The sequence below is a fragment of the Salvelinus alpinus genome, chromosome 11 (assembly GCF_045679555.1).
Source record: "Salvelinus alpinus chromosome 11, SLU_Salpinus.1, whole genome shotgun sequence".
Lineage (NCBI taxonomy): Eukaryota > Metazoa > Chordata > Actinopteri > Salmoniformes > Salmonidae > Salvelinus > Salvelinus alpinus.
In genome coordinates this window covers 1,834,510-1,848,225 of record NC_092096.1, presented here as the reverse complement: position 1 = coordinate 1,848,225, position 13,716 = coordinate 1,834,510, and positions in this window count along the sequence as shown.

Sequence of the window (13,716 nt, the reverse complement as noted above, 5' to 3'; positions counted from 1 at the left end):
TACATTACATTTAAGTCATTTAGCAGACGCTCTTATCCAGAGCGACTTACAAATTGGTGCATTCACCTTATGATATCCAGTGGAACAACCACTTTACAATAGTGCATCTAACTCTTTTAAGGGGGGGGGGGGCTAGAAGGATTACTTTATCCTATCCTAGGTATTCCTTAAAGAGGTGGGGTTTCAGGTGTCTCCGGAAGGTGGTGATTGACTCCGCTGACCTGGCGTCGTGAGGGAGTTTGTTCCACCATTGGGGTGCCAGAGCAGCGAACAGTTTTGACTGGGCTGAGCGGGAACTGTACTTCCTCAGAGGTAGGGAGGCGAGCAGGCCAGAGGTGGATGAACGCAGTGCCCTTGTTTGGGTGTAGGGCCTGATCAGAGCCTGAAGGTACGGAGGTGCCGTTCCCCTCACAGCTCCGTAGGCAAGCACCATGGTCTTGTAGCGGATGCGAGCTTCAACTGGAAGCCAGTGGAGAGAGCGGAGGAGCGGGATGACGTGAGAGAACTTGGGAAAGTTGAACACCAGACGGGCTGCGGCGTTCTGGATGAGTTGTAGGGGTTTAATGGCACAGGCAGGGAGCCCAGCCAACAGCGAGTTGCAGTAATCCAGACGGGAGATGACAAGTGCCTGGATTAGGACCTGCGCCGCTTCCTGTGTGAGGCAGGGTCGTACTCTGCGAATGTTGTAGAGCATGAACCTACAGGAACGGGTCACCGCCTTGATGTTAGTTGAGAACGACAGGGTGTTGTCCAGGATCACGCCAAGGTTCTTAGCACTCTGGGAGGAGGACACAATGGAGTTGTCAACCGTGATGGCGAGATCATGGAACGGGCAGTCCTTCCCCGGGAGGAAGAGCAGCTCCGTCTTGCCGAGGTTCAGCTTGAGGTGGTGATCCGTCATCCACACTGATATGTCTGCCAGACATGCAGAGATGCGATTCACCACCTGGTTATCAGAGGGGGGAAAGGAGAAGATTAATTGTGTGTCGTCTGCATAGCAATGATAGGAGAGACCATGTGAGGATATGACAGAGCCAAGTGACTTGGTGTATAGCGAGAATAGGAGAGGGCCTAGAACAGAGCCCTGGGGGACACCAGTGGTGAGAGCACGTGGTGCGGAGACAGATTCTCGCCACGCCACCTGGTAGGAGCGACCTGTCAGGTAGGACGCAATCCAAGCGTGGGCCGCGCCGGAGATGCCCAGCTCGGAGAGGGTGGAGAGGAGGATCTGATGGTTCACAGTATCAAAGGCAGCCGATAGGTCTAGAAGGATGAGAGCAGAGGAGAGAGAGTTAGCTTTAGCAGTGCGGAGCGCCTCCGTGACACAGAGAAGAGCAGTCTCAGTTGAATGACTAGTCTTGAAACCTGACTGATTTGGATCAAGAAGGTCATTCTGAGAGAGATAGCAGGAGAGCTGGCCAAGGACGGCACGTTCAAGAGTTTTGGAGAGAAAAGAAAGAAGGGATACTGGTCTGTAGTTGTTGACATCGGAGGGATCGAGTGTAGGTTTTTTCAGAAGGGGTGCAACTCTCTCCTTATATAGAGTTTATATACTGCATTGTCCCCTCTCCTTATGTAGAGGTTATATCCTGTATTGTCCCCTCTCCTTATGTAGAGGTTATATACTGCATTGTCCCCTCTCCTTATGTAGAGGTTATATACTGTATTGTTCCAGGATGTTCCTTATATAGAGGTTATATCCTGTATTGTCCCCTCTCCTTATGTAGAGGTTATATACTGCATTGTCCCAGGATGTTCCTTGTGTAGAGATTATATACTGTACTGTCTTCAAGGGGGAGGGACAGAGGACAACAGGCTATTTCATTTCATTTTGTCTTTCAGAGGTTGTAGTGTATTCTATTACCCCCCCCCCCCCCCCCCACCTCTATACCCAGCTGTCCATTCTGTTTACTGTAATAGACTCACCTTATTTATCTCTAACAACCTGTCTGGAGACCAACGGGACCAGGTGACATGACAGGACACTATTATGATGCTCTGAGAGGTCCTTGAGGAAAGGTCAGGGATATCTAACCTGGGCCGTGTCCCAAATGGCACCCTATTCCATATATATAGTACACTACATTTGACTTAGGGTCCATAGGGGCTAGGGGTCTAAAGTAATGCACTAGGCCACTATATATAGTGTACAAGCTGGCATTTTGGACTGAGCCTTGGATTTACAGATGCTTAGATAGATACTACTGATATATCCAGCCTGAGGAGGTTTAACACCAGAGAGATGAGATATACAGTATGGAGCCTGAGGAGGTTTAACACCAGAGAGATGAGATATACAGTATGGAGCCTGAGGAGGTTTAACCCCAGAGAGATGAGATATACAGTATGGAGCCTGAGGAGGTTTAACACCAGAGAGATGAGAGATATACAGTATGGAGCCTGAGGAGGTTTAACACCAGAGAGATGAGATATACAGTATGGAGCCTGAGGAGGTTTAACACCAGAGAGATGAGAGATATACAGTATGGAGCCTGAGGAGGTTTAACACCAGAGAGATGGGAGATATACAGTATGGAGCCTGAGGAGGTTTAACACCAGAGAGATGAGATATACAGTATGGAGCCTGAGGAGGTTTAACTCCAGAGAGATGGGATATACAGTATGGAGCCTGAGGAGGTTTAACACCAGAGAGATGAGATATACAGTATGGAGCCTGAGGAGGTTTAACACCAGAGAGATGAGAGATACAGTATGGAGCCTGAGGAGGTTTAACACCAGAGAGATGAGATATACAGTATGGAGCCTGAGGAGGTTTAACACCAGAGAGATGGGAGATATACAGTATGGAGCCTGAGGAGGTTTAACACCAGAGAGATGAGATATACAGTATGGAGCCTGAGGAGGTTTAACACCAGAGAGATGGGAGATATACAGTATGGAGCCTGAGGAGGTTTAACACCAGAGAGATGGGAGATATACAGTATGGAGCCTGAGGAGGTTTAACACCAGAGAGATGAGAGATATACAGTATGGAGCCTGAGGAGGTTTAACACCAGAGATATACAGTATGGAGCCTGAGGAGGTTTAACACCAGAGAGGTGGGAGATATACAGTATGGAGCCTGAGGAGGTTTAACACCAGAGAGATGGGAGATATACAGTATGGAGCCTGAGGAGGTTTAACACCAGAGAGATGGGAGATATACAGTATGGAGCCTGAGGAGGTTTAACACCAGAGAGATGAGAGATACAGTATGGAGCCTGAGGAGGTTTAACACCAGAGAGATGGGAGATATACAGTATGGAGCCTGAGGAGGTTTAACACCAGAGAGATGGGAGATATACAGTATGGAGCCTGAGGAGGTTTAACACCAGAGAGATGGGAGATACAGTATGGAGCCTGAGGAGGTTTAACACCAGAGATATACAGTATGGAGCCTGAGGAGGTTTAACACCAGAGAGATGAGAGATATACAGTATGGAGCCTGAGGAGGTTTAACACCAGAGATATGAGATATACAGTATGGAGCCTGAGGAGGTTTAACACCAGAGAGATGGGAGATATAGTATGGAGCCTGATGAGGTTTAACACCAGAGAGAAGGGAGATATACAGTATGGAGCCTGATGAGGTTTAACACCAGAGAGATGGGAGATATACAGTATGGAGCCTGAGGAGGTTTAACACCAGAGAGATGGGAGATATACAGTATGGAGCCTGATGAGGTTTAACACCAGAGAGATGGGAGATATACAGTATGGAGCCTGAGGAGGTTTAACACCAGAGAGATGGGAGATATACAGTATGGAGCCTGAGGAGGTTTAACACCAGAGATATACAGTATGGAGCCTGAGGAGGTTTAACACCAGAGAGATGGGAGATATACAGTATGGAGCCTGAGGAGGTTTAACACCAGAGAGATGGGAGATATACAGTATGGAGCCTGAGGAGGTTTAACACCAGAGAGATGGGAGATATACAGTATGGAGCCTGAGGAGGTTTAACACCAGAGAGATGGGAGATACAGTATAGAGCCTGAGGAGGTTTAACACCAGAGAGATGGGAGATATACAGTATGGAGCCTGAGGAGGTTTAACACCAGAGAGATGGGAGATATACAGTATAGAGCCTGAGGAGGTTTAACACCAGAGAGATGAGATATACAGTATGGAGCCTGAGGAGGTTTAACACCAGAGAGATGAGATATACAGTATGGAGCCTGAGGAGGTTTAACACCAGAGAGATGAGAGATATACAGTATGGAGCCTGAGGAGGTTTAACACCAGAGAGATGGGAGATATACAGTATGGAGCCTGAGGAGGTTTAACACCAGAGAGATGAGATATACAGTATGGAGCCTGAGGAGGTTTAACACCAGAGAGATGGGATATACAGTATGGAGCCTGAGGAGGTTTAACACCAGAGAGATGAGATATACAGTATGGAGCCTGAGGAGGTTTAACACCAGAGAGATGAGAGATACAGTATGGAGCCTGAGGAGGTTTAACACCAGAGAGATGGGATATACAGTATGGAGCCTGAGGAGGTTTAACACCAGAGAGATGGGAGATATACAGTATGGAGCCTGAGGAGGTTTAACACCAGAGAGATGAGATATACAGTATGGAGCCTGAGGAGGTTTAACACCAGAGAGATGGGAGATATACAGTATGGAGCCTGAGGAGGTTTAACACCAGAGAGATGGGAGATATACAGTATGGAGCCTGAGGAGGTTTAACACCAGAGAGATGAGAGATATACAGTATGGAGCCTGAGGAGGTTTAACACCAGAGATATACAGTATGGAGCCTGAGGAGGTTTAACACCAGAGAGATGGGAGATATACAGTATGGAGCCTGAGGAGGTTTAACACCAGAGAGATGGGAGATATACAGTATGGAGCCTGAGGAGGTGTAACACCAGAGAGATGGGAGATATACAGTATGGAGCCTGAGGAGGTTTAACACCAGAGAGATGAGAGATACAGTATGGAGCCTGAGGAGGTTTAACACCAGAGAGATGGGAGATATACAGTATGGAGCCTGAGGAGGTTTAACACCAGAGAGATGGGAGATATACAGTATGGAGCCTGAGGAGGTTTAACACCAGAGAGATGGGAGATACAGTATGGAGCCTGAGGAGGTTTAACACCAGAGATATACAGTATGGAGCCTGAGGAGGTTTAACACCAGAGAGATGAGAGATATACAGTATGGAGCCTGAGGAGGTTTAACACCAGAGATATGAGATATACAGTATGGAGCCTGAGGAGGTTTAACACCAGAGAGATGGGAGATATAGTATGGAGCCTGATGAGGTTTAACACCAGAGAGAAGGGAGATATACAGTATGGAGCCTGATGAGGTTTAACACCAGAGAGATGGGAGATATACAGTATGGAGCCTGAGGAGGTTTAACACCAGAGAGATGGGAGATATACAGTATGGAGCCTGATGAGGTTTAACACCAGAGAGATGGGAGATATACAGTATGGAGCCTGAGGAGGTTTAACACCAGAGAGATGGGAGATATACAGTATGGAGCCTGAGGAGGTTTAACACCAGAGATATACAGTATGGAGCCTGAGGAGGTTTAACACCAGAGAGATGGGAGATATACAGTATGGAGCCTGAGGAGGTTTAACACCAGAGAGATGGGAGATATACAGTATGGAGCCTGAGGAGGTTTAACACAAGAGAGATGGGAGATATACAGTATGGAGCCTGAGGAGGTTTAACACCAGAGAGATGGGAGATACAGTATAGAGCCTGAGGAGGTTTAACACCAGAGAGATGGGAGATATACAGTATGGAGCCTGAGGAGGTTTAACACCAGAGAGATGGGAGATATACAGTATAGAGCCTGAGGAGGTTTAACACCAGAGAGATGAGATATACAGTATGGAGCCTGATGAGGTTTAACACCAGAGAGATGGGAGATATACAGTATGGAGCCTGAGGAGGTTTAACACCAGAGAGATGGGAGATATACAGTATGGAGCCTGAGGAGGTTTAACACCAGAGAGATGGGAGATATACAGTATGGAACCTGAGGAGGTTTAACACCAGAGAGATGAGATATACAGTATGGAGCCTGAGGAGGTTTAACACCAGAGAGATGAGAGATATACAGTATGGAACCTGAGGAGGTTTAACACCAGAGAGATGGGAGATACAGTATGGAGCCTGAGGAGGTTTAACACCAGAGAGATGGGAGATACAGTATGGAGCCTGAGGAGGTTTAACACCAGAGAGATGAGAGATATACAGTATGGAACCTGAGGAGGTTTAACACCAGAGAGATGAGAGATATACAGTATGGAGCCTGAGGAGGTTTAACACCAGAGAGATGAGATATACAGTATGGAACCTGATGAGGTTTAACACCAGAGAGATGGGAGATATACAGTATGGAGCCTGAGGAGGTTTAACACCAGAGAGATGGGAGATATACAGTATGGAGCCTGAGGAGGTTTAACACCAGAGAGATGAGATATACAGTATGGAACCTGAGGAGGTTTAACACCAGAGAGATGAGGGATACAGTATGGAGCCTGAGGAGGTTTAACACCAGAGAGATGGGAGATATACAGTATGGAGCCTGATGAGGTTTAACACCAGAGATATACAGTATGGAGCCTGAGGAGGTTTAACACCAGAGAGATGAGATATACAGTATGGAGCCTGAGGAGGTTTAACACCAGAGATATACAGTATGGAGCCTGAGGAGGTTTAACACCAGAGAGATGAGATATACAGTATGGAGCCTGAGGAGGTTTAACACCAGAGAGATGGGAGATACAGTATGGAGCCTGAGGAGGTTTAACACCAGAGATATACAGTATGGAGCCTGAGGAGGTTTAACACCAGAGAGATGAGATATACAGTATGGAGCCTGAGGAGGTTTAACACCAGAGAGATGGGAGATATACAGTATGGAGCCTGAGGAGGTTTAACACCAGAGAGATGGGAGATATACAGTATGGAGCCTGATGAGGTTTAACACCAGAGAGATGAGATATACAGTATGGAGCCTGAGGAGGTTTAACACCAGAGAGATGGGAGATACAGTATGGAGCCTGGGGAGGTTTAACACCAGAGAGATGGGAGATATACAGTATGGAGCCTGAGGAGGTTTAACACCAGAGAGATGAGAGATACATTATGGAGCCTGAGGAGGTTTAACACCAGAGAGATGAGATATACAGTATGGAGCCTGAGGAGGTTTAACCCCAGAGAGATGGGAGATATACAGTATGGAGCCTGAGGAGGTTTAACACCAGAGAAATGAGAGATACAGTATGGAGCCTGATGAGGTTTAACACCAGAGAGATGGGGGATATACAGTATGGAGCCTGAGGAGGTTTAACACCAGAGAAATGAGATATACAGTATGGAGCCTGAGGAGGTTTAACACCAGAGAAATGAGATATACAGTATGGAGCCTGAGGAGGTTTAACACCAGAGAGATGGGATATACAGTATGGAGCCTGAGGAGGATTAACACCAGAGAGATGGGAGATATGCAACACTGTGAGAATGACTACTGACAACACCCGTACCAAAATAAAACCTCAAAACAAACTACGTCAGTCAAGTAGGATAACACCAACTGGGCTAAAACATCCTAAAAGATTGTTCCTCAGAGTTCCTCTGTGTTTTTTACAGTGTGTTGCCCTCAAGGTATCAATGTGCTGCCTTCACCATGGACCAGACACAGCAGCCTCCAGACATGAACCTGTTTCTCCCTGTCACAGTCCTCGTTCTATAGTGAGTTAGATGTCAGACTGGAGAGAAGGGTATCTATATCCTGCAGAATACCGTGGCATGGTCCCAGAGTACTCTGTTTCTCCCTGTCACAGTCCTCGTTCTATAGTGAGTTAGATGTCAGACTGGAGAGAAGGGTATCTATTCCTGCAGAATACCGTGGCATGGTCCCAGAGTACTCTGTTTCTCCCTGTCACAGTCCTCGTTCTATAGTGAGTTAGATGTCAGACTGAAGAGAAGGGTATCTATATCCTGCAGAATACCGTGGCATGGTCCCAGAGTACTCTGTTTCTCCCTGTCACAGTCCTCGTTCTATAGTGAGTTAGATGTCAGACTGGAGAGAAGGGTATCTATATCCTGCAGAATACCGTGGCATGGTCCCAGAGTACTCTGTTTCTCCCTGTCACAGTCCTCGTTCTATAGTGAGTTAGATGTCAGACTGGAGAGAAGGGTATCTATATCCTGCAGAATACCGTGGCATGGTCCCAGAGTACTCTGTTTCTCCCTGTCACAGTCCTCGTTCTATAGTGAGTTAGATGTCAGACTAGAGAGAAGGGTATCTATTCCTGCAGAATACCGTGGCATGGTCCCAGAGTACTCTGTTTCTCCCTGTCACAGTCCCTGTTCTATAGTGAGTTAGATGTCAGACTGGAGAGAAGGGTATCTATTCCTGCAGAATACCGTGGCATGGTCCCAGAGTACTCTGTTTCTCCCTGTCACAGTCCCTGTTCTATAGTGAGTTAGATGTCAGACTGGAGAGAAGGGTATCTATATCCTGCAGAATACCGTGGCATGGTCCCAGAGTACTCTGTTTCTCCCTGTCACAGTCCTCGTTCTATAGTGAGTTAGATGTCAGACTGGAGAGACGGGTATCTATATCCTGCAGAATACCGTGGCATGGTCCCAGAGTACTCTGTTTCTCCCTGTCACAGTCCTCGTTCTATAGTGAGTTAGATGTCAGACTAGAGAGAAGGGTATCTATTCCTGCAGAATACCGTGGCATGGTCCCAGAGTACTCTGTTTCTCCCTGTCACAGTCCTCGTTCTATAGTGAGTTAGATGTCAGACTAGAGAGAAGGGTATCTATTCCTGCAGAATACCGTGGCATGGTCCCAGAGTACTCTGTTTCTCCCTGTCACAGTCCCTGTTCTATAGTGAGTTAGATGTCAGACTAGAGAGAAGGGTATCTATTCCTGCAGAATACCGTGGCATGGTCCCAGAGTACTCTGTTTCTCCCTGTCACAGTCCTCGTTCTATAGTGAGTTAGATGTCAGACTGGAGAGAAGGGTATCTACATCCTGCAGAATACCGTGGCATGGTCCCAGAGTACTCATCATCAGTGTCTCTGTGTTGTTGTTGTTAAAATGCCAGTTAAACTCCTGCATCTGTTCGGTCCTGATGTTGTTTGACAGTGGAGGGAGGAGGGGAGGTTTCCCTCAGATGACACAGTGAAAACAGGCAGGGATGTGTGCTGCGTTAGCGTGAGTCATCTCTGAAGAGTGTTTTAAATGGAAACAACAGACTGGGGATACTGAGGCTTTAAAATGTTGAAACAAAATCCCAGATGAAAGCGGGGCAGTGGCCTGATTTTTGCCTCTCTTATATTCCAGTCTGGGGTTCAGAACATCAGAGAGCAGCGGCATAGAGGAGAGGAGAGGAGAGGAGAGGAGAGGAGAGGAGAGGAGAGGAGAGGAGAGGAGAGGAGAGGAGAGGAGAGGAGAGGAGAGGAGAGGAGAGGAGAGGAGAGGAGAGGAGAGGAGAGGAGAGGAGAGGAGAGAAACTTCCCTCTCTGATCCGTAGGCTCTTCAGCCTCCTCTTCTTCCTCTTCCTCCTATGGTGCTGTGGTATGCTGTGTGACTGTGTGATGGTTGACTCTCCACAGTAAGACAGGAGACAGTGTGATGGTTGACTCTCCACAGTAAGACAGGTGACTGAGTGATGGTTGACTCTCCACAGTAAGACAGGAGACTGTGTGATGGTTGACTCTCCACAGTAAGACAGGAGACAGGGTGATGGTTGACTCTCCACAGTGAGACAGGAGACTGTGTGATGGTTGACTCTCCACAGTAAGACAGGTGACTGAGTGATGGTTGACTCTCCACAGTAAGACAGGAGACTGAGTGATGGTTGACTCTCCACAGTAAGACAGGAGACTGTGTGATGGTTGACTCTCCACATTAAGACAGGAGACTGTGTGATGGTTGACTCTCCACAGTAAGACAGGAGACTGTGTGATGGTTGACTCTCCACAGTAAGACAGGAGACTGTGTGATGGTTGACTCTCCACAGTAAGACAGGAGACTGAGTGATGGTTGACTCTCCACAGTGAGACAGGAGACTGAGTGATGGTTGACTCTCCACAGTGAGACAGGAGACTGAGTGATGGTTGACTCTCCACAGTAAGACAGGAGACTGAGTGATGGTTGACTCTCCACAGTAAGACAGGAGACTGAGTGATGGTTGACTCTCCACAGTAAGACAGGAGACTGTGTGATGGTTGACTCTCCACAGTAAGACAGGAGACTGTGTGATGGTTGACTCTCCACAGTAAGACAGGAGACTGTGTGATGGTTGACTCTCCACAGTAAGACAGGAGACTGAGTGATGGTTGACTCTCCACAGTAAGACAGGAGACTGTGTGATGGTTTACTCTCCACAGTAAGACAGGAGACTGAGTGATGGTTGACTCTCCACAGTAAGACAGGAGACTGAGTGATGGTTGACTCTCCACAGTAAGACAGGAGACTGTGTGATGGTTTACTCTCCACAGTAAGACAGGAGACTGAGTGATGGTTTACTCTCCACAGTAAGACAGGAGACTGAGTGATGGTTGACTCTCCACAGTAAGACAGGAGACTGAGTGATGGTTGACTCTCCACAGTAAGACAGGAGACTGTGTGATGGTTGACTCTCCACAGTAAGACAGGACAGTTTGTTGTGCTATTGGATGCTGTGCTTCATTCCTCAGGGGTAGATTTCCCACAGTGCTGGTCCCAGTAGCAGAAGGTCTGTTGTTTTATTTCTCAATAGGCTGTTCCGTTAGAGCGCTGTTCCCCTCGGCTTCACATGATGGAGCTCAGGGAGAGAGGAGAGAGGAGAGAGGCCCAGCGCAGCAGATGAGATTAGTTTTTGTTTACCTGTCTTGTTTACCTGGTTCAGTCCAGGGATGTGTTGTTGTTTACCTGGGTCAGTCCAAAGATGTCTTGTTTACCCTGGGTCAGTCCAGGGATGTGTTGTTGTTTACCTGGGTTAGTCCAGGGATGTGTTGTTGTTTACCTGGGTCAGTCCAGGGATGTGTTGTTGTTTACCTGGGTTAGTCCAGGGATGTGTTGTTGTTTACCTGGGTCAGTCTAGGGATGTGTTGTTGTTTACCTGGGTCAGTCCAGGGATGTGGTGTTGTTTACCTGGGTCAGTCCAGGGATGTGGTGTTGTTTACCTGGGTCAGTCCAGAGATGTGTTGTTGTTTACCTGGTTCAGTCCGGAGATGTGTTGTTGTTTACCTGGGTCAGTGCAGGGATATGTTGTTGTTTACCTGGGTCAGTCCATGGATGTGTTGTTGTTTACCTGGGTCAGTCCAGAGATGTGTTGTTGTTTACCTGGTTCAGTCCGGAGATGTGTTGTTGTTTACCTGGGTCAGTGCAGGGATATGTTGTTGTTTACCTGGGTCAGTCCAGGGATGTGTTGTTGTTTACCTGGGTCAGTCCAGAGATGTGTTGTTGTTTACCTGGGTCAGTCCAGGGATGTGTTGTTGTTTACCTGGGTCAGTCCAGAGATGTGTTGTTGTTTACCTGGGTCAGTCCATTATTGTGTTGTTGTTTACCTGGGTCAGTCCAGGGATGTGTTGTTGTTTATCTGGGTCAGTCCAGGGATGTGTTGTTGTTTACCTGGGTCAGTCCAGGGATGTGTTGTTGTTTACCTGGGTTAGTCCAGGGATGTGTTGTTGTTTACCTGGGTCAGTCCAGGGATGTGTTGTTGTTTACCTGGGTCAGCCCATGGATGTGTTGTTGTTTACCTGGGTCAGTCCAGGGATGTGTTGTTGTTTACCTGGGTCAGTCCAGGGATATGTTGTTGTTTACCTGGGTCAGTCCAGGGATATGTTGTTGTTTACCTGGGTCAGTCCAGGGATGTGTTGTTGTTTACCTGGGTCAGTCCAGGGATGTGTTGTTGTTTACCTGGGTCAGTCCAGGGATGTGTTGTTGTTTACCTGGGTCAGTCCAATGATATGTTGTTGTTTACCTGGGTCAGTCCAGGGATGTGTTGTTGTTTACCTGGGTCAGTCCAGGGATGTGTTGTTGTTTACATGGGTCAGTCCAGGGATGTGTTGTTGTTTACCTGGGTCAGTCCAGGGATGTGTTGTTGTTTACCTGGGTCAGTCCAGGGATGTGTTGTTGTTTACCTGGGTCAGTCCAGGGATGTGTTGTTGTTTACCTGGGCCAGTTCAGGGATGTGTTGTTGTTTACCTGGGTCAGTCCAGGGATGTGTTGTTGTTTACCTGGGTCAGTCCAGGGATGTGTTGTTGTTTACCTGCGTTCTGGCTCTAGATGTTGTATTTATTTGAACTTGTAAAGAGAACCTCAAGTAATTTAATACTCAGTCAGTTCCTCATCCTCTGTTGTAAAGCACTAGTTAACACCAAGCACAGAAGAATAGATCAGGACAAAAAGAGTCCTATCAACCTTGTTCCCATATGCTCTGGTCAGTAGTAGTGTACTATATAGGGGATAGGGGACCATTTAGAATGTAGTTGTAGTCTGCAGTAACTCCTACTAACAGTATGGTCCATAATTAATACAACCACACTACTCTGTCTGATAGAGACCAGGCCCTGGGAGAGGGGAGGTATCTCCTTCTAACTCTGTCTGATAGAGACCAGGCCCTGGGAGAGGGGAGGTATCTCTGTGGTCCAGGAGAAGAGAAAGCAGGTCGCTGAGTGAAGAGAAGAGAAGAGAAGAGAAGAGAAGAGAAGAGAAGAGAAGAGAAGAGAAGAGAAGAGAAGAGAAGAGAAGAGAAGAGAAGAGAAGAGATAGCAGGGGGCTGAAAGGAGAGGAGAGGAGAAAGCATGTTGCTGAGAGAGGAGAGGAGAGGAGAGGAGAGGAGAGGAGAGGAGAGGAGAGGAGAGGAAAGGAGAGGAGAGGAGAGGAGAGGAGAGGAGAAAGCATGTGGCGGAGAGAGGAGAGGAGAGGAGAGGAGAGGAGAGGAGAGGAGAGGAGAGGAGAGGAGAGGAGAGGAGAGGGCTGAGAGGAAAGGGAGGAGAGTGGGGGAGCAGCCATCTTAGCTGTATATATTTTCCTCCCTGTGTAAATCTGCTGAAAACTACCATCGACTTTGTTCAAATGGAACGCAGACTTCAGACTCAATCATCCTCATTTTAAAGATCAATATCCACCAAACCAAGTAAATATAGCTAATTGGGAATGTTGACAAATACTTACAACTTTTTAAACACTCTGGATATGAACGTCGATTCAGAACGGCATTCAGATAATCAGTCAAAACATCCATTCTAACAGTTGGTTCCAGTTGGTTAATATTCCTTAGACACCGATGAATCAACATCACTCTGACAAACACAAAACCACAACTTTATATTGATCCCATAGTGTTTTCCTTCCTTTCATATTGGCTGTAATTCTGTCTGGCCTCTCTGATGAGGAGGCTGGCCCTGTCTGGCCTCGTTGATGAGGAGGCTGGCTCTGTCTGGTCTCGTCTGATATAAACTACACTCTCAGAATTACTTCCCTCTCCTTACTGGTCTGATATAAACTACACTCTCAGAGTTACTTCCCTCTCCTTACTGGCCTGATATAAACTACACTATCTAGTTACTTCCTTCTCCTTACTGGTCTGATATAAACTACACTCTCTGTGTAGTTTATATCAGGCCAGTAAGGAGAGGGAAGTAACTAGATAGTATAGATTATATCAGCCAGCTGCAGCCATCACCAAGCTATGCTATGCTACGCTAGCCAGCTGCAGCTATCACCAAGCTATG